Source organism: Oncorhynchus kisutch, unplaced genomic scaffold (genome assembly GCF_002021735.2).
Source record: "Oncorhynchus kisutch isolate 150728-3 unplaced genomic scaffold, Okis_V2 Okis07a-Okis12b_hom, whole genome shotgun sequence".
In the NCBI taxonomy this organism is placed as follows: domain Eukaryota; kingdom Metazoa; phylum Chordata; class Actinopteri; order Salmoniformes; family Salmonidae; genus Oncorhynchus; species Oncorhynchus kisutch.
In genome coordinates this window covers 895,543-907,549 of record NW_022261984.1, presented here as the reverse complement: position 1 = coordinate 907,549, position 12,007 = coordinate 895,543, and positions in this window count along the sequence as shown.

Here is a 12,007-nt window from a genome sequence, read left to right as displayed (position 1 = left end):
GTTGGTGAAAAACCTATAAAATTATACACTGTATATTTTAACTGTGTGTGCTGACCTTTTTTATAACGAGACAGTTGGGGGCAAAGGAAATGAAAGAGAGGGATGAATAAAACTTCACATAGTTTGTCACCATTTTTCTTGGTCTATAACCTCCAACACACCTTCATGAAATGGACAAGTATCTAATTACTATTTAAAAATAAATAAAAACACAACAAAACACATTTATTTTCAATAGGCCAATAGTCAAAACGTGCTTATATACTTGTAATGGGGTATTTGATTGGAATTTTAATCTATGGTATGTGGATCTGGTTGGAATAAAAAATCCATCCTTCTATGACATGGTTCATGAGGTTCATGTTGGCATACTAACTTATCTTGCCCACCTTAATTATCTGGGGTGATGTGGCTAGGACTCATTGACACCACCAATTTAAATCGGTATTCACAAAAATAGCTTGTATAAGACAATCAGATAAGCATTGTTTTGGCCGATGGGAAAGGCTTCCCTCATGATGCGAGGAATGTTCTCAGTGATATGGTTAGTGATATATAACATATAGAGACTCCTTTGTTAGATATCTGGGTTTATGGTCCCTGCATCAGAATAAGTTATGTTCATGATGGTTCGATAACATCACAACAGTATAATACCTTCTTGAAGTGGTAAGGTAAGGTGCCTATATGATTTTGGAGTGCAAAGGCACATTGAATAATACATGTATACTTACTTTAGGTGAAGGCCATCGGGAATACAAACTGATCTAGATTTATGCTCTCGAGATTTGTGAGATCTGTAGAATGAAGAATCATTGTGCTGATCTAGCATCAGTATGGCATTTTAGATGACAATTAATAGGATTATATTGACAGGGGAGACCTGATCCTAGATCAGCACTCCTACTCTGAGATGCTTTGTGAATACGGGCCCAGAAACCAAATATTCATATTCATTCCTGATAAGGGAATCTGTAGAAATCAGTCAAATGTCATCAACCAGACACTCATATATCTATCAGTGACCTGGATGTTTTTCTGGCTCTAAAGATAATTAATGGAACATATGATTCACCAGCAGAAACCACAGTGCATGTTAATCAAGAACTACAGCTGCCTTATCAACATAAACGATGAAGAGCCAGTTACCGAAACCAGCATGCTGCACCCACAAAGTCTCTATGACTCTATGGTATGTGCAATGCTCTAGTACGCACGACATGCGCATGCGCGCGCGCGCACACACACACACACACACACACACACACACACACACACACACACACACACACACACACACACACACTTCTGACCTTAAAAGTGATCCGTCACACGCCTCAAACCAGTGTGCCAACCTCTTTTGTTTGGGCAAGCAGCCAATCAGGGAAGTGGGACGGATGTATTGTGCTTCTATGATGTGTTACAATAGTGAATACTTCCTGTGATGGGCCTGTACTCTAGTTTGATTGAATGAACAAATGCATTTTTGTACACGCCTATCATAACAGTGGCATTGAGGCCCTTGAATGGTGTGATGGTTACAGCACTATTCACTACTCTCTTTATACTCAGGGAAGTTGAAAAGAAACAGACATTGTTTGACAAGAGGCGTCAATACCATCATCTTTTAATAGAGAACAGGAAGGGGAACCAACCAGAACGTAGACTTTTGCACTTTGAAGAAACACTATCCCTGCAGTGTAGATTTTATGATGTTATTTTTGTGGTTTGAATTAAAGGCAGATCACACTCAAACATCCAAGTGAAGAACACAAAGCTTCACAACATCAACTGTCTGTAACACCAATATGATTTATCCCATAAATCCAAAGCACTGCTCAGCTGGAATCTGTCAGTTTCTCTAAGCTTTTGTTTTAAAAGCCCCAGCAATGTTTTGCGTTGAAACAGTTTAAAAAGCTCCCAGGGACGAGAGACAAGTGGCCCAGAGCACCAGGAAGACCAGAGAAGATGGAGGATTTCAATCACAAACATCACCATGAAGGAATGACATACAGTTCATTTGAAAAGTATTCAGACCACTGGACATTTTGTTCCGTTACTGCCTTATTCTAAAATGTATTCAATTGTTTTTTTTCCCTCATCAATCTGCACACAGTACCCCATAATGAGAAAATCAAAACAGGTTTTTAGAAATGTTTGCAAACTTATTACAAATACAAAACGGAAATATCACATTCACATAAGTATTCAGACCCTTTACTCAGTACTTTTGTAGCAATTACAGCCTTGAGTCTTTTTGGGTATAACGCTATAAGCTTGGTACACCTATATTTGGGGAGTTTCTCCCATTCTTCTCTGCAGATCCTCTCAAGCTCTGTCAGGTTGGATGGGGAGCATCGCTGCACAGCTATTTTCAGGACTCTCCAGAGGGTTCAAGTCTGGGCTCTGGCTGGGCCACTCAAGGACATTCAGACACTTGCCCCGAAGCCACTCCTTGGCTTTGTGCTTAGAGTTGTTGTCCTATTCAAAGGTAAACCTTCGCCTCAGTCAGAGGTCCTGATCTCTCTGGAGCAGGTTTTCATCAAAGATCTCTCTGTACTTTGCTCCGTTCATCTTTCCTTCGATCCTGACTAGTCTCCCAGTCCCTACTGCTAAAGAAATCCCCACAGCATGATGCTGCCACCACCATGCTTCACTGTAGGGATGCTGCCAGGTTTCCTCCAGATGTGATGCTTGGCATTCAGGCCAAAGAGTTCAATCTTGGTTTCATCACACCAGAAAATCTTGTTTCTCATGGTCTGCATCCTTTTAGGTGCCTTTTGGCAAACATCCAGCTCTAGAGAGAGTCTTGATGGTTCCAAACTTCTTCCATTTAAGAATGATGGAGCCCACCGTGTTCTTGGGGACCTTCAATGCTGCAAATATTTTTCGGGACCCTTTCCCAGATCTGTGACTCGACACAATCCTGTCTCTGAGCTCTATGGACATTTCCTTCGACCTCATGGCTTGGTTTCTGCTCTGACATGCACTGTCAACTGTGGGACCTTATATAGACAGGTGTGTGCCTTTCCAAATCATGCCCAATCAATTGAATTTACCACAGTTGTAGAAACATCTCAAGGATGATCAATGGAAACAGGATGCACCTGAGCTCAATTTCAAGGTTATTTCGAGTTTTTGGAGAGGGCTATCTGGAGGGGATTTAGAGGTTTTGGAAAGGGCTACCTGGAGGTTATTTAGAGGTTTTGGAGAGGGCTATCTGGAGGTTATTTAGAGGTTTTGGAGAGGGCTATCTGGAGGTTATTTAGAGGTTTTGGAGAGGGCTATCTGGAGGTTATTTAGAGGTTTGGGAGAGGGCTATCTGGAGGTTATTTAGAGGTTTTGGAGAGGGCTATCTGGGGGTTATTTAGAGGTTTTGGAGATAGCTGTGAGGTTGATCTGGTGCCCTGGCACCTCTTCGACGCAATGATGGGCAAGTCCCTAGGACAAAAAAAGATTGAATGAAGATTTCATGCCCCCAAAAATTGGATCTTCATAACATTGTAAGGAAACAGCAGGTTTGGGAGTGCTTCACAGCAGCGACGATTGACGAGTATGCAGTGTAAAAGCAGTTGGCTGGTGCTAACCGGGGTAATTGTTTTCTTGGCCTGTTTATTTGACCAGACGGAATGTTTGGAACAGTGTTGGTGTTCTTATGATCACCCCAGCGATCATAAGGTAATTGAGTTTTGACCGCTATCATGCCATGTTTATGCGCTCACATAACAAAAAGTTATTTAGTTCTGGCGATTTATCGATTGAACAGATTCAAACCATCTGTAAAACGATATGTGGAGACAAATTAACAACAGAGAAGGCAGGCATCGTTGTTTTTTATTATGATTTGGAAGTCAAAGATTGAAGGAAGAATCCAATACCAGGTAGAGAGTCCCTCTCTCTCTATGCCAGACCATAACTGGACCAACTCCAGCCCAATGGAGTCATGGCAACATGAGAAAAATCGGCCTTACAGTCCATGACCAAGGTGGTCATATCTGCCAATTAATGAGGCATGTGCAAACTTACCTTCGGGGGTCACTAACAGTCACAAATCACTTCTCTCAGCAATATTTTCCTTCCTCATTTGAATCTGTCTGCTGAAGTCACAGGCTATACAGTAAAATCCATATATATTCCAAACCACAACATAAGGGTACATACATAATGTATACCCAGAGACTGTCGGCCGTTGTGTTGACTTGCAGAATTTACAGCAGACTGCCTTTTCTCTTTCGCAGCTGGTAGTCAGTCTGTGGTTCTAAACAAACAATATGTCTCCAATCTGTAATCATCATATGGAAAGATGCGTTACCATGTATGGGTGGGGGGAGGGGTTGAGAAAAATGAATGACATGGTGCTTTTATGTTTGCTTTTAAAGCATTCCACTGACTGGGAGATTCAAACGCTGGGAACTTGGGTAAGTAATTGTGGTTTAGGTCTTGGATGCAACCCATGTTGTTGTAAACCTTCTCGACCCGGCACATCGGAACTGGTTCTTATTAATGGATCACACAGCATGTATTGCCTTGGGTTGGGTTGGGTTGGGTTGCGTTGGGTTTCTCCTCCTCCACGTCGGACACAATCACCCACGCGTCAATCCCAAAAACGTCAGGGGGCAAGGGCAGGTCGACTGGCCCAGAATGCTGCCTGGAGCCCACCCTGACTATCTCTGACTTGAGGGGAGTTGAATCGGAGGGCTTGTGACCTGTGCAGTTGTAAAAGCAGCGTTCCCCATCCCCAAAGTTGGGTCCAGACCAGACGTCTATAAATCATGCGTGGTGACGCTGGGGTTGGTCGTTGGTGTGGTCAAAGTCAAAGTCAAACCCAGAGAAAATGTAGTTCTCTTCTTGATGTATGACTTTGATGTGAGTCATTGAGTTTCCTGCAGATGGGCTGGCCACACCCAGGCCAGCTAGACGATAAACAAATGATCCAAGCGGTCTGTCTGTCTCCTGTAGTGTATACACCACCACCTCTGTGGTCCAAGCAGACGCGATGACGCGGTTTGAACCATTTGATGGCCGAGTCGTTTCAGCAGGTGGCTAAACATTTGTAGCACAGTTGGCCATTAAAGGAAGGACAAACATGTTTGATTCCGGAACGTGAACCATAATGAGATCCTGGAAGAAGAAAGCCATTATCCCATGTAATTCCAACGAGAATATTTTCTTTTGTTCAATTGCGGATAATAATGTTGTGTTTTTGGTATTTCTATGACTGGAATCAATCACTTCTTCCGTTGTTGACGGCCTGTCTGGAAATGTATTTCCATAGAAAGTTGGGAAAACAAAGCATGTGGTTTCCTGTATTATTTGAGTTATTCATTTTTCTTGTGAAATCCAGATAAGAACTACGTGATGTGAAAAGGGTTTTGTTTCAACTCCTGCCAAATGAAAAACAATAAGCAACAACTACGTGCGTCACCTGCAACATACATCCCTTACTAAATGTAGCCTATCAGGACCACAGAAGATAAGAAAATAATTCATCAATCATTGAAATTGGCAATATTAAGAGGGGAAAGTCAAGTCCTCCGTTTTCTTGACTAACAGGAGAAAAGGAGAGTGGGCAGATACAGTTACAGATGCAGGAACTTAAATTTGAGCCAGTTTTCTACAGCAGGAAAATAATCCTGTAGCAACAGGAAATGGGAATTATTATGTGGATTATAATTCATGGAAATTGTTGTAGAGGAAAAAAACATTTTCGGCAAGGGAAAAACAAGAGGAGATTACAATCTCTCTAAACCTTTTTAAACCTCTAATACACTACACGTTTAAAATGTCCTGTATGACAGGAAAGTTCTCCTGCAACAGGGTGATCAAATTAAGACCCTACATCTGTAGTGAAGACGACATCCTGGAGAAAGCATCAAAGGGGTCTTGTTCATACTTGACTATTATCACCAAGACAAAGATGTCGACGGACTAGACAGAAACACATTGTGTTTTTGGAGAGGCACCACCACTTCCTACTACATCTGCCAGCCATCTTGTTAAGGCTTGGCACTCAATTCCATTTAAAGACCACAAGGACCGATAAACCAAATGCTTTCTATTTCTTGGTGAATATTGTCTGTTTATCCATAGGCTACGTGGACGCAGCTACTGTGTGTGTGCTGCATGATAGGCTACGAAAGCTGTTATCCCATGCACTTCCAACTGAAAATGGTGTTTTGTTGAATTGTGGAAGATAGTGCTGTTATTGTTTGTATTTCTATTGCTGGTAACTGATATCATGTCCTATATGTCAGCCTATCCATAGGCCACGTGTTTACAATAGCTGTACGTCCTAATGCGATTGAGCATCTCAGTGAGAACTACAGTACACTTCATTCAAACGGGTCATTGTTCCAAACGGGTCACAGACTACATACATGTCCGGCCGTTCCTCTGATTTGCATCGTTAGCCTCCTCCACTCTAATCAAAAACTGGGCAACTTCTTGCGCAAGCTCCGACTTCTCACTTTGTGGAGCACATTCCAGGAAGTTCAATTGGAGGCATTTTGAAAAGGTGTGTGTGTGTGTGTGTGTGTGTGTGTGTGTGTGTGTGTGTGTGTGTGTGTGTCTCTGTTTAAAGAGATGCTGCTGCCTACCTATCGGGGTTAATTCCTCTGATTTGCCTGGAAGATGGATTAGGTCTATTTGCTGAGAGTCAAGCCTTTTTTCGGGAACAAGAATGCCGCCCTGTTGCTCCCTTTAAATGCCTCAGATTACTGAATTGATAACAGTGACCCCTCTTTAGCGAGAACGCTGACCACATGAAAGCTGGGCTCTGATAATCAAGTGTCCCGAAAGGCCGTCCCCTGACTCTAAGTCAAACGGCCGTCTGATGATGCCCTCTCCTCTGCCTTGCCTAGGGCTGTGGAGACACACTGACACACTACCATATTGTTGTCAGCAGTGTGACAGTCGTGAGTCGCTGGTCTCTGAAGAAGACACCCCACTGCGCACAGACGTCAGTTCAACTTCTAGTTTTCATTTACATTTGGTTAAAATTATAACTAATGTGAATTCAACAATGTCAGGTTAAAAGTTGGGTGGGGGAAAAAAGGCGGAATGTCCTTATGTTGATGACTTTTTGCAAATCCAATCTGTTTCCACGTCGATTTAATTAACGTCATCACATATATTTGTTGGGTTGAAATGCCTCAGTGGGACAGATCTCCTCTTACTGATACGCTACTACAGACAATTGATTTGAGAGATTAAAAGACGTTTGGAGACTGGTAGCATTCCATGATGATGTCTCATGCGTTCGATGAACAGTAAAGCCTTACAAGGACATTAAACCTAAAGCCTCATGGCATCTGTCTACAGATGGAGTATAGAGAGCAATGACAAATGCAGATACTAGTAAGGCTTTTGTTCAATAATGTCCTACTATTCCGCAGCGTGGCTGTCTGACATATCTAATCAGAGCATTTATGCACGCCTGTCTATTGACTACACTAGAGCGTGACTGAAAAGCGCTGGTAGCCAGGTTGGTATAGTGTTCCAAAATCCCAGCATGCATTGGGGGGCAACGCTTTGGGAGAGATTTACGACGTGCTTGACCAAAATAGCGTATAAATACCATGTTCTCATGGCAAACTGTGATTTTCCAAATATTCCATTGAATCAATGGTCAACCTCAAAAATATGACAATACCACGCTGTAGTATTGTTAATGGAAGAATTACAGGCAGGCAGTGTGTGGACAGCTGCAGATCAATGTAAGGATAATTATTGTTGTGAAGAGTGTTGATTTGGTAAGAAAAAAATCTATCTATCTATCTGTGTGTGAGTGTGTGAGCGTGTATGCATGTGCGTGTATGCATGTACAGTATGTATGCATGTATGCACACATGGTGGTATAGTATAGATGCTGGTCCTGTGTTATTATACACACTCACAACACGTTACTGTAGAGGGCTTCTGTAAAAATGACCACAACAATTACCAAGGCATTTTGTTACTCCCTGTAGGAGAAAATGTACAACTACTTAGTTTCATCTGAGTTCAGAGACATTTTTCAAATCAGCAGGCAGAAATAATGCAGTATTTGTGCCATGAAACAAAACAAATAATCCATTAAGTAAATGATCGGCCTCTTTACAGTAAGCTTACTGAGGGACAGTAAAGATAGAGTATTCTGGGAGGGTTACTGTACATCAGAGGAGGCTGGTGGGAGGTGTTATAGGAGGACCGGCTCATTGTAATGGCTGGAATGGAATAGAGTCAAACATGTGGTTTCCATATGTTGGATGTATTTGATATCGTTATATAATATTCCATTCAAGCCATTACAATGAGTCTGTCCTTCTTTAGCTCCTCCCACCAGCCTCCTCTGCTGTGCATGTCACATTGAGATACTAAATAAGCAGATGTCATCCCTCAGCTCAGAAGTATGTAAACTAAAGTAATTCTGGAGCATCTTGACGTGAGGCGGCGAGGAGTCAAACCCCAGAAAGAGTCAACAAAATATCTTTGCCACTCCGTCACTCTAGAGAAGTTGGAGTCCCTTATTGCTGTGTAATCAATGAGCCCATGTATGTTATTAGGGTCTCTTCACACTCCTGGTGATCCATACAGCTTTAATCTGACCACAGATCAGATTGTCTTTACTGTAGGTAGGTCTTTCTTCTTCCCAGTGATGTCTGGCTTTAATCTGACCACAGATCAGATTTGCCATGTCTTAAGTTAGGTAGGTCTTTGTTTTTTCCCCGAAGGCAGCCGGGGTGACATCATTTTTATGCCATCACTCAGTGTCAATGTTACGGCATGGCAGCGCTGGGATTGAATGACGACCACACAATGTGCCATTGTCCCCAAACCTGTGATGTTGGCAGCAGACAGGAAAGTCACAGAGCGGGACCCATATACTGATTTCAAGTGTCGGTTTGGATGAGCTAAATTCCCCTTTAGATCTTCCCCCAACACATTAGTGACCCCTTAGCTTTACTTAAGTACTGTAGGTACACTATCTCAAAGAGTTGGCTAACTACACTATCTCAAATAGTTGGCTAACTACACTATCTCAAAGCTGTTGGCATTCTATGGCTGATTTTCAAACAGTTGACTAAGTAGTACCATCATAATAAATCCATTAGTTATTTTAGACAGGTCTAAAGAAATATGATATGAAGAAAATGTAGTTAAGAAGAACAGAATAGCATAACTCTGAGTTGTCCTTATGTGAGGTCCTGATGGCTGTGGGCTACACTAGCTCATTTCAGAAGAACAGAGTTGTCCTTATGTTAGGTCCTGATGGCTGTGGGCTACACTAGCTCATTTCAGAAGAACAGAGTTGTCCTTATGTTAGGTCCTGATGGCTGTGGGCTACACTAGCTCATTTCAGAAGAACAGAGTTGTCCTTATGTTAGGTCCTGATGGCTGTGGGCTACACTAGCTCATTTCAGAAGAACAGAGTTGTCCTTATGTTAGGTCCTGATGGCTGTGGGCTACACTAGCTCATTTCAGAAGAACAGAGTTGTCCTTATGTTAGGTCCTGATGGCTGTGGGCTACACTAGCTCATTTCAGAAGAACAGAGTTGTCCTTATGTTAGGTCCTGATGGCTGTGGGCTACACTAGCTCATTTCAGAAGAACAGAGTTGTCCTTATGTTAGGTCCTGATGGCTGTGGGCTACACTAGTTCATTTCAGAAGAACAGAGTTGTCCTTATGTTAGGTCCTGATGGCTGTGGGCTACACTAGTTCATTTCAGAAGAACAGAATAGCATAACTCTGAGTTGTCCTTATGTTAGGTCCTGATGGCTGTGGGCTACACTAGCTCATTTCAGAAGAACAGAGTTGTCCTTATGTTAGGTCCTGATGGCTGTGGGCTACACTAGTTCATTTCAGAAGAACAGAATAGCATAACTCTGAGTTGTCCTTATGTTAGGCCCTGATGGCGGTGGGCTACACTAGCTCATTTAGAAGACAAGATTTGCTTAGAATTCCGTGACATTATTTTATATTATTTTATAGTATGAAGAATATAATTGAACATAGATGAATCAAACAGAAAGGATATTTTCTCCAACGATGTGAGGGAGTGAACACATGGGGCTATTCTGTGCTGAGAGGTTGACAAAGAAACAGGTCCAACTATATGCTTCATATACAACTTTAGTTGTGATACAAATGTTGGACTATGTGTTTGGATTTTTAATACATTCTAAGGCTGCATGATGCAACTCTAATGATGATGTGAAAAAAGCTGCATGAAAGGGATGAGCTCTGGTAGTAAAACGAGTCCATGCTTAACTTGATCACCCACTACTGAGAACATTAGCCGACTTTATATCCACCTATAACATATAATGTATACCATTGAGCAGATGCTTTTAACAAAAGCGATTTACTGTCACGCATACATTTAGGGTGGTCCCGGGAATCGAACCCACATTGTTGGAATTGCAATCACCGTGCTCTACCAACCGAGCTACAGAGGGAATAATCATTCATTTCTATTAAGTAACATTCTCTCAATGGGTGAATGTTTGTACCCGAGTCTAACCGCCACTCAATGCCTGAAGCCAGGACAGTTAATATGGCAGAAGAAGCGACTGTGGGTTTATTGAGAGAGAGAGTCTTCCTTTGAGAGTGCTGACACTCTGTTGAGGCGACAATTGATTCCAGAAGACCTTCAGGGTGTCAGGGGAAGAATTGTGAGACACATTTCAAATTAAATGTACCCACAATTCATTCTCTACCACAAGAATCCGTATGTGACTGTGAATAACCCCTCTGTTACTTCAATGTGTATTTTGATCCAAGTTCAGTCATGGGTCACCGAAATATGTGAGTCGGTGTTGGGATATTTTGAGGTTTGGACAAAAAAAATGTGAAAAACTTTTACTTGGGGAAAAATGTCCTAGAAGATATGGACAATGATATATCTTGGTGAAGGGGAGGGGGAACAGTCAAATATGAGTAAGCATGCAATCAACACAAACCACCATTTAGCCAAAAGAGGAATTTCACACCCCATTTTGAGGCTTTGGCCACAGCCTCCTTAGGACCGAAGTCATACTGTAATCTCCAACACATACACAAGACGGTCGTATCCCATGATGCACGCTTTATAGCCAGGCCAGAGAAGATAGATAACACTGCCTACCAAAGTCATTGAGGTCAGTTACAGACACTAGATACAGGAAGTGATGCGGTCAGGCGACTGGGAAATGTGAGTCTTTGGGTGTGACCATGGTTAGGGACATACAGGAAACAGATGCAGTGGTAAACAACGCATTTCAGCCACCTGTGACTACATACCACACACACACACACACACACACACAGTAAGGACAAAAACATGTTGAGGAGGTAAAGGGTAGTGTGTTGGTGAGCTGAATCTCCTCACTGTGATTAATTAATATAGGCTGCGGTGCGTACAGGTAACTGCCAAAATAATGGAAACACTTGAATAAATGAGGGGTACAAGGTATATTGAAAGCAGGTGCTTCCACACAGGTGTGGTCCCTGAGTTAATTAAGCAATTAACATCCCATCATGCTGGGCAGGCCATTATAGTGGCCGTTATTTTGGCAACTATGGCTATGCCCCATCCACAGGGCAGGAGTGGTGACGTAATGGTTTGATGAGCATGAAAACGATGTAAACCATATGGACGTCTCAGCCACCAGATCTCAACCCAACCGAACACTTATGGTAGATTCTGGAGCGGCGGCTGAGACAGCGTTTTCCTCCGCCATCAACAAAACACCAAATGATGGAATTTCTCATGGAGTCACATCCCTCCAATAGAGTTCCAGACACTTGTAGAATCTCTGCCAAGATGCATTGAAGCTGTTCTGGATCGTGGTGCCCAACGCCTTATTAAGACACTTTATGTTGGTGTTTCCTTTATTTTGGCAGTTACCTGTATCTATATAATCACTTGAAGACGGCATCTAGTATGTCTAGTAGGAAAACATCCATACAAGGAGAAGTATACTGAAACAAATGGACACTTCACTCCTCAAATAAAATAAAACATTCACCTTACAGTGAAATGCCCACT